The sequence below is a fragment of the Branchiostoma belcheri genome, unplaced genomic scaffold, assembly GCF_001625305.1.
Source record: "Branchiostoma belcheri isolate BF01 breed outbred unplaced genomic scaffold, Haploidv18h27 scaffold1, whole genome shotgun sequence".
NCBI classification, from domain to species: Eukaryota; Metazoa; Chordata; class Leptocardii; order Amphioxiformes; family Branchiostomatidae; genus Branchiostoma; species Branchiostoma belcheri.
Window position 1 is genome coordinate 10,371,934 of NW_017802379.1, and position 8,809 is coordinate 10,380,742.

The following is an 8,809-nucleotide window of genomic DNA, read 5'->3' on the forward strand; positions in this document are numbered from 1 at the left end:
GCAAGAGTTTCAGTGAACTGTATAATCTGAAGACACATATGCGCATACACACCGAGGAGAAACCCTACAGATGTGAGGAGTGTAGCAAACAGTTTAGACTTCCGGGTCATCTAAAGAGACACATGAAAACCCATCAAGAAAAGTAATGATATTTTTTTTCATTCGGTGCTTGAGGACTTGAGGAAGGCATTGGAATCACAAAACTGGAGACGCCATTGGTTACGAATTGTTGAATGAGAAAGAGCACTATATCATTTGAAAACATTACATTTTCGCTCGCCATTTGTTTGTTTTGAATTTGTGTTATTTCATGCACCAATAGGAATTATGGTTATTATGCACTACTGATGTATTGTTTATTTTGTTTTTTAGGAGATGAATTGCAATAAATGCGAAGCTTAGCTCTGAGTTGTTTGTAGTAGCGTTTATCTTTTTGTTCGTTTTTGTAGTTTCGTCAGCATTGAACACAATGAAGTACAATGAAGTACATGTACCTATCGCGATTTACATTAGTGTTGTCAATTTGTAGACTGTAGAGTAAGCCCACACTAACGCTTGTTATTGGTTTCTCTCATGTTTCTTCTTCTTTTTCTTCTCCTTCTCCTCCAGCCCTCCAGCCATTTCGTCAAATGGATTTAATTTCTTCATTTTTGGGCTAAGTGACCTGAAAATCGTTATGGATGTAAAGTAGTTAAATAACCTGGGTCTTTTTTTCATTTTTTATATAGGTTTTAAAAATGGCTTTATTTGGGTTTTTAGCCATATATGGCATGTATGGCAATATTTGGCACTGATGACTTACTTACTCATCAGGTGAGAGTAGTTTCTCTTTGTTGATTGGCTGCTGTGATAATGTGGTCAAATTTGGGATAATCAAACAGATACAGGGTTGTATGGAAAGGTACGGAGTAATCTCCAAGCAAATACAGGGTGGTATGGATTGCATGGTGAATGGGGAAACTTGGAATGGGGAAGAAGAATGGGTGAAATGTGCTGTATTTGCTCTTGAGCAAATGTTGGCCTTTCTAGTTCCTCTTGAGTTTTCGTGTGGTAACGAAGGCGCCAGGCAAAAAGAAGACATTGTACTGAAGCCCATCTCCTGTTTGAAGATGTATTTCGATTTAATACGGTGCAGGTGTCATTTCTTGTTTTTAAAACATGTTACAAATAGATTCTAAAGTCATTCTCTTCATACTTATAAACTTTACATCGTTTACAACATAGACTTAGAGGATTAAATAGCTTTGTAATAACAAAGGGAGACATGTGACTTGCGAAGGTTAACGCTAACGATCCTGGAGGTGGCCCAGTTCAGTTTAAATATTTCTTAAAAAATACAATCATACAGGGGAGAAACCCTACAGGTGTGAGGAGGGCAGCAAGCAGTTCTGTCAGCTCAATTCTCTGAAGGTACACATGCGCACTCACACTGGGGAGAATCCGTACAGGTGTGAGGAGTGCAAAAGGCCGTTTAGTGATCCCAGTAATCTGAAAAAGCACACGAAGACGCATACACATATTATGCAGCTATGACAATTTTTTTCGCTTCGCGGCAGAATGACATGTGGACTTTGAACTTTGAACTTGGACCTTTGAGCCAACAACCTGATCAGACATATTTTGCCACGTGAAGGGTCCTGAGGGGACTTAAGTACATTACAGGTAGATCCTTCGTTCAATTTGTTCATTTAAAAATTTCCAATTCGATTCTGATTTATCTTTTGTTAGTTCCCTTTTGGAAATCTTGACTTGTTTTAGGTACAATAACTGTTGTAGTAATATTAATGTAGTAGGACTTTTTCTAAATCTATGTCAGCTCTCACTACATATTGTTCATTTAACGTTTGTCTGTAGATAATTTTGTAGTTTTGTAAATACGATGTATAGCTCGCTCGCTCGCTGCAGCCAAGAGAAGTTTTTTGTTTGATTCTTGACATGAAAGAGGGCGCAAAAATCGTTTACATCAGATGACTGCGTACGAATTGTCAAATACGTTGTACTAGTAATTTTTGGAGTGTAACCCTTTGAACCAATAACCTCATCTGACGTGTTTACCACATGAAGGGTCCTAAGTAGCAGACTAAAGCACATTTCAGGTAGATTTTTCGTCCAAATGTTGATTAAAAAATTTCCAATTCGATAACAAAAAGATAAATCTTGTTTTGGGTGCAATAGCTGTTTTTGTGATTTTAATGTAGTAGGACTGGTGTATTTTACCATCTATGTCAGCTCTCACTACATATTGTTCATTTAATGTTTGTAGATAATTTTGTAGTTTTTGTAAATACGATGTATAGCTCCCTTGTGTTGTTGTCTTCTGGAAGGGTATACCTTTTTAGTAGCATCAGTGTTTTGCCTGTTGCTGTTTGAGGATAGGACGTATGATACTAGTAGTATGGAAGAGTTACTAGCAATGGTTTTGTTAATGTAGATTGTAGAGTATGACTATACTAAAAATTTTTCCACTTACGTGGCTATAGTAACGACCCTCCTGTTGAGATTTTCTATAGAGTTAGACGCAAAAAATGTAGACTGACTTGTACTAATTTCCATGCATTTAGACATAGAGGTTTCTTAGTTTGCTAGTATAGTTCCATGTATTATTGTTATGAACAATTGAGAAATAAAAGTTCTTTTCATACTTTACATTGTACTTTACATACATGTAGGTCGTTCATAAGAACTTAAAATCTAACATAGCAGCATAGCAATTCTTGCTAGCGCTAGGTCAACATATATGCTTAATTTTGGGGTCTTTAGTAATTGTGGTAATGGTATTGGTCCTGAAAAAAACTTTGTATAAATGAGAAAAGCAAGCTATACTCTGTAACCCAATATAGTGTAAGTAAAGCCATATGAAAAGACTGTGCGTGTATCCTTTAAACTTCTCTCTTTCGTCTATGGTCTTATACTGTAATGTGATTCTGATATGATGACGGAACTAGACTAGTGGATTCAATCATTTCTCTTCTTGTTGAAGACAACAAGGTACAAATGTTGTCTGTTAGTAGTGCATTACAATAAAGTTCTGACGTGTCTGACCTTTCAACCCCAGGGCTATGAATAACAATAAGATTACATTGTAGAACTGAGACGTGATTGGCCAGAATATCTGCCAGGATAATTAGGCAGGCAGCTGGGGTGGAAGACAAGTAGTTTGTAAGAAGGAGCTAGTAGTCAGACTAAGGAGAGACACACAACAAGAAGCGACGACACCAACGCTCAAAGATTTACAGGTATTTAGTTTCATTCTATAACGTTATATGCACTAGTATCTATTCATGAGGCATTTGGGTTTTGAATTCAATCTATAAAGTTACATTAATTAGTTACGTTACGTTAGGGAATAAAATCTCCAAGAACGGAAAACAAATAAAACATAACGTTAGATACACGCATTTGGCTGTGGTAAATGATCAGCTATTACCACAGTAGACCACTGGACCCTCTTTATGGTTCTTTCAGACTACAGTAACACAGTATTTGTACTTGAATTGGGCATAATGTCTGATGTTTTGAGAAAGTTTTGTCTACCTATTCTGAATGGCGCTCTGTGGACGTCAACTGAACTGCAGCCGACTAAACCCAACATCGAGTAGAACAAAATACACTTTGATACTTTGATACTTATGCCCTGGCCAGCAGATATACGGGACGTTGACATGGCTGATGTATGCGGTCCATGCGCGCAATGTCCGATTTGTCTGTTGTCATGGTACAGTGATTTTTAGTAGATTGAGCCATATTTTTTCCAGCTTAAATGACCACTTATGTTTTCTTCCTTTACATAATGCAAACAAGGCCGGTCTTTGTATGTATCTTTTTTTGAAAAGCATGAATGATTTACGTTTTGTCTGGGTCTTTGTTACAGAATCCGTGTTGACTGTTGTTACTATGGAGACAAGCATTCCCTTTGAAGACGTCAGCGGGAGTTCTTCGGAGGATTTTGTGACCAGTTCTACTAAGGGGGAAGAGTTAAGCAAACAGTTTAAAAGTCACCGTGATCTTGAGACAAACATGCAGACTGAAACAAGGAAGAAACCCTACAGGTGTGAGGAGTGCAACAAGCAGTTCAGTCAGCTGGGTCATCTGAAGAAACATCTGCGCACTCACACAGGTGAGAAGCCCTACAAGTGTGAGGAGTGTGGCAAGCAGTTTAGTGTTCTGTGTAATCTGAAGACGCACATGCGAATACACACCGGGGAGAAACCCTACAGGTGTGAAGAGTGCAGCAGGCAGTTCAGATGGCTGAGTTATCTGAAGAAACACTTGCGCACTCACACAGGGGAGAAACCTTACAGGTGTGAGGAGTGCAGCAGGCAGTTCAGTCGGCTGGGTAGTCTGAAGAGTCACATGCGGACCCACACCGGTGAGAAACCCTACAGGTGTGAGGAGTGCAGCAGGCAGTTTAGCCAACTGGAAAATCTGAAGACTCACATACGGACTCACACTGGTGAGAAGCCCTTCAGGTGTAAGGAGTGTAGCAAGCAGTTCAGTCAGTTGGGTCATCTGAAGATACATATGCGCACTCACACAGGGGAGAAACCCTACAGATGTGAGCAGTGCAGCTGGCAGTTCAGCGTACGGAGTGGCCTTAAAACTCACATGCAAACTCATCACTTGAAGAAACTCTTCAGGTGTGAGGAGTGCAGCAGGCAGTTCAGTCAGCTGGGTAGACTTAAGATTCACATGCGGATTCACACAGGGGACAAACCCTACAGGTGTGAGGAGTGCAGCAAACGGTTCACTGAGCTTGGTAGTCTTAAGAAACATATGCGAACTCATACAGGGGAGAAACCGTACAGATGCGAGGAGTGCAGCAGGCAGTTCAGTCATCTCGGTCATCTGAAGAGTCACATACGAATTCACACCGGGGAGAAACCCTACAGGTGTGAGGAGTGCAGCATGCAGTTCAGTGTAAGGAGTAGTCTCAAGACTCATATGCGAACTCACAACGGGGAGAAACCCTACATGTGTGAGGAGTGTGGCAGGCAGTTCAGTCAGCTATGTGCTCTAAAGAAACACATGCGGACTCACACAGGGGAAAAGCCCTACAAGTGCGAGGAGTGTAGCAAGCGGTTTGGCGAGCTAGGTGCTTTAAAGACACACATGCGAACTCACACAGGGGAGAAACCTTACAGGTGTGAGGAGTGCAGCAAGCAGTTCAGTGTGCTGGGTAATCTGAAGAGACACATGCGAATACATGCCGGGGAGAAACCTGTGACGTGTGCAGCAAGCAGTTCAGTGAACTGAGTGGTCTAAAGAGACACATGCGAACTCACACTGGGGAGAAACTCCACACGTGTGAGGAGTGCAGCAGGCAGTTCAGTCAGCTGGGTAATCTGAGGAGACACATGCGCACTCACACAAAGAAGAAACCTTAGGTCTGATCAGTGCAACAGACAGTTCCATCATTTGGTAGTCTAATGAAGACACATATGCAAACCTACACAGGAGAGAAACCCTACATATGATAGGAGTGCAGCAGGCACTTAAGTCAGTTATGAGCAACCCGAAGAGACATTTGCGAATACATACCGGAAAGAAACCCTGCAGGTGCGAGGAATACAGCAGGCAGTTTAGTCTGTCATCTTAGCTTAAGAGACGTCGATGAAGGTTAGACATCCAGGTAATACGATACACCAAAAGGCAGTTACTCAAGGACCTGGATATGATTTTGGAAAATCAAATTTTCCAAAATCATATCCAGTTGCTTGAGTAACTGCTTTTTGGCGTATCTTAAGAGACACATGAAAACCCACACAGCAAAGTATGCAGACTTACGAGAATTTTTTTGTTCGGTTCTTGGCAGAATGACACAAGGGCTTCCACTGAAGAAGACATTAAGAATCGTCTATATGACAAGATAGTCACTGGTTAGGAACCGTTATGAGTTTGGATGTGTAACTCTTTGAACCAATGGTTACTAATGGGTCTTACATGTCTTTTTTTTTATCGTGTTGTTAGTAGAAGAAGCGAACTTAGATCCTTGGTAACGTAGCAGTTTCATTTCGATTCGGGGTAGCCGTTTGTTTGTTGACTTTAGACATTTCTGTGTTGTTTCAGGCACGAAAAGTATTAATAGTCATATTATGTAGGGCTGATGTACTGTTTATTTTTATGTTAGATGCATGAAGAGTGTTGGAAACACTATGTCAAGTAATGTTATGAGTTGTTTGTAGTAGCGTTTGTCTTTTTGTACTATTTCTGTAGCAGTGTCAATATAGGACTTGATAGAATACAAGTACATGTAGTATACATTAGTGTTGTGAATTTGTAGTCTGTAGTGTATGCCCACCATAGCCATGTACTGATAGAGGGCTCTTAGTACAACTTTTGTCTGTTTTTTTTATACAATCGACTTAATAAAATTTCGTTTAATAAACTGATAAAGGCTACATTTTGTCTACTGCATATACTTATGATTTTAACATACAATTGTTTTGTCCTTAAAATGACTAAATGCAAATGTACTCCATTAGATGCACCAAAGAAATGAAGCAATACTGAAAAGTCATCAAACGGTACAAAATATGCTTCTCAAATAAACGTTTTTCACGAACCGTGGTGCCAGGTTCTATATCGGCCGTCATTGGCAGAATTTAATTGGATTAACTGGCTGCAGAAATCGAGAACTGGAAAGATGATTCACAACATTCTATGAATCTATGCCTACAGCAGAAGAGTGTAGTTTTTTTAAACCCCTTTGTTCATTGAACAATAACTATCTATAATTTGACTATTCTTAACATTACAAATGATGTTTCTGTGGTAGAAAAAAACCTGTTCTTTTTCGTCTATACCTTTTTTCCTACCATTTAAGCGGCCTACTAAATTTATATTCAATGATATAAATATCCCGAAAAGTGATCGGTGAGATCATTGTCCATAAAGGTTTGACGTGTGTGACCTTTGACCTCCAGGCTCATGACTATCAACGAGATTAGATTATAAAGCTGAGATGCGATTGGCTGGAATATCGGCCAGGATAATGAGGTAGCCAGCTGGAATGCCAGAGAAGCAGCTTGTTGCTTGTAAGAAGGAGCTTGTAACTAGTGAGACGAAGGCGAGGCACACAACAAGAAGAGACGACACCAACGCCCAAAGATCTACAGGTATTTGGTTTCATTCTATAACGTTATGTGCATTAACAGCATGTTACAGTTAACGCTATATTACATTACGTCCAGAATCTTTTTAAAAAACACGTTAAACAGGGGTGTTAGAGCTATACTACGTAGTTTTAGATCACCATGGACGGAAACAGAGCAAACCAAACTTGGCTTAGTGGCAAACAGTAGACCCTCGGAACCTGCATCAATGTTGAAATGGTTCTTGAGATATTTGTATTTGAGATAGTTGCGGATATAGTCTGTCGGTTTGAGCAAGGAGCTTTCATTAGTTTGAGCAAGAATCTCATATGGAAAGGTCCCTTGTCTCAGGAATTTTTAGGACCCCCCTCCCATCCCCTGTGCGTTGTAAAACACGCCACACAAAATGGCGCCCTGCGGAGGTCAACTGAACTGCAGCCTACTAATTAGCTTCTATACTGGTACATTGTATTTACAGGAGAATTCAACTTTGTGCACAAACTGGACAGACTTCAGAGTGCCTTAGCCAACATGTAATAATGTTGCAAAGTATCAGTTTTTCCTGGTTGTCTTAGAGAAAAGATTTCCTCCGGATCCTAAATTCCCAATATTTTTTCCGAAGTTCTTCATAACCCAAAACATTAAGCGTCGTCGATATATACCGTGTTCCTCTAGCTTGACCTACAGACATACTATACTAGCAACAGATATGACTCCACGCTCAACACCTTCTTTGCATTTTCACGGAGTCATAGGTAATGTAGGGGCATGACATCTTGTATGTGATTCCAGCTTTCTGTGTTGTTTGTGTATGTTATCATAGCAATGATTTAATTTGATTTGTTCCCTGCGATACCTAGAGTTCTCCTTGTTCCGCCACATTGTGCTTTCTTTATTATTTTATTCACATGAATTTGAGAACATTAGATAGCAAGCACAAATGTGCTTAGAGGATCTTTTGCTCAAGAACATAAAACATACAAATTACAGGTTTTCCTTCTTCATGTGATTGTAATAATAATCTCAATAGAAACAAGCAATAGATTAGCTTTCAAATTGGTAAAATTGAAATTTAGTATACTATTAACTAGTATGGATTACGTAAAAAAGGTCCCGTTCCACTCTATTGCAGAGCATAGGGGTGGTTCCCATATCCATTTCTGTAGTCCTTGGGCGACACACAGTTGTGCAATGCACTACAGCAGGGGGCTAGTCCGCTGGTAGTGCTGTGTGTTTGACCTTCCCACACTCTTTCTCATTTGGGCTGAGTGCTAAGCAGAGAAAGAAGTGTGTACCATTTTTTAAGTCTTTGGTATGACCCGGCCGGGGTTGAACCCAGGACCTCCCGGTTACAAAGCGAACACTCTACCAATTGAGCTATATTGAACCGGTTTACGTAACTCTGTTAAAATTATATTTTAGTATACCTCATGTATCTTGTTTTTTTCTTTTTAGTTACCATACATTATACCAGTTACAGTTGTTGAACATTGTATCAGTTACAGTTGTGATTAAAACGCATACCTGTTATAAATATACGATAAACAGATGATTTATGTTTGGTTTGTTTTTGTTACAGTGGCTGGCTGGCTGTTGCTACAATGGCGACAACAAGCATCTCCTCTGAAGACGTAAGTTGCTTAAATGGGGATTTCGGGAAGTTAGACAAGCAGTCTGGAAGTAATCATGGTCTTGAGGAAAACATGCGACCGCAAAAT

General features: G+C 39.9%; 1 pseudogene; it reads left to right on the top strand.

The window, feature by feature from the left end:
• LOC109477193 overlaps positions 1-8,809 on the top strand; it is a 40,522-nt pseudogene that overhangs the window by 28,945 nt on the left and 2,768 nt on the right.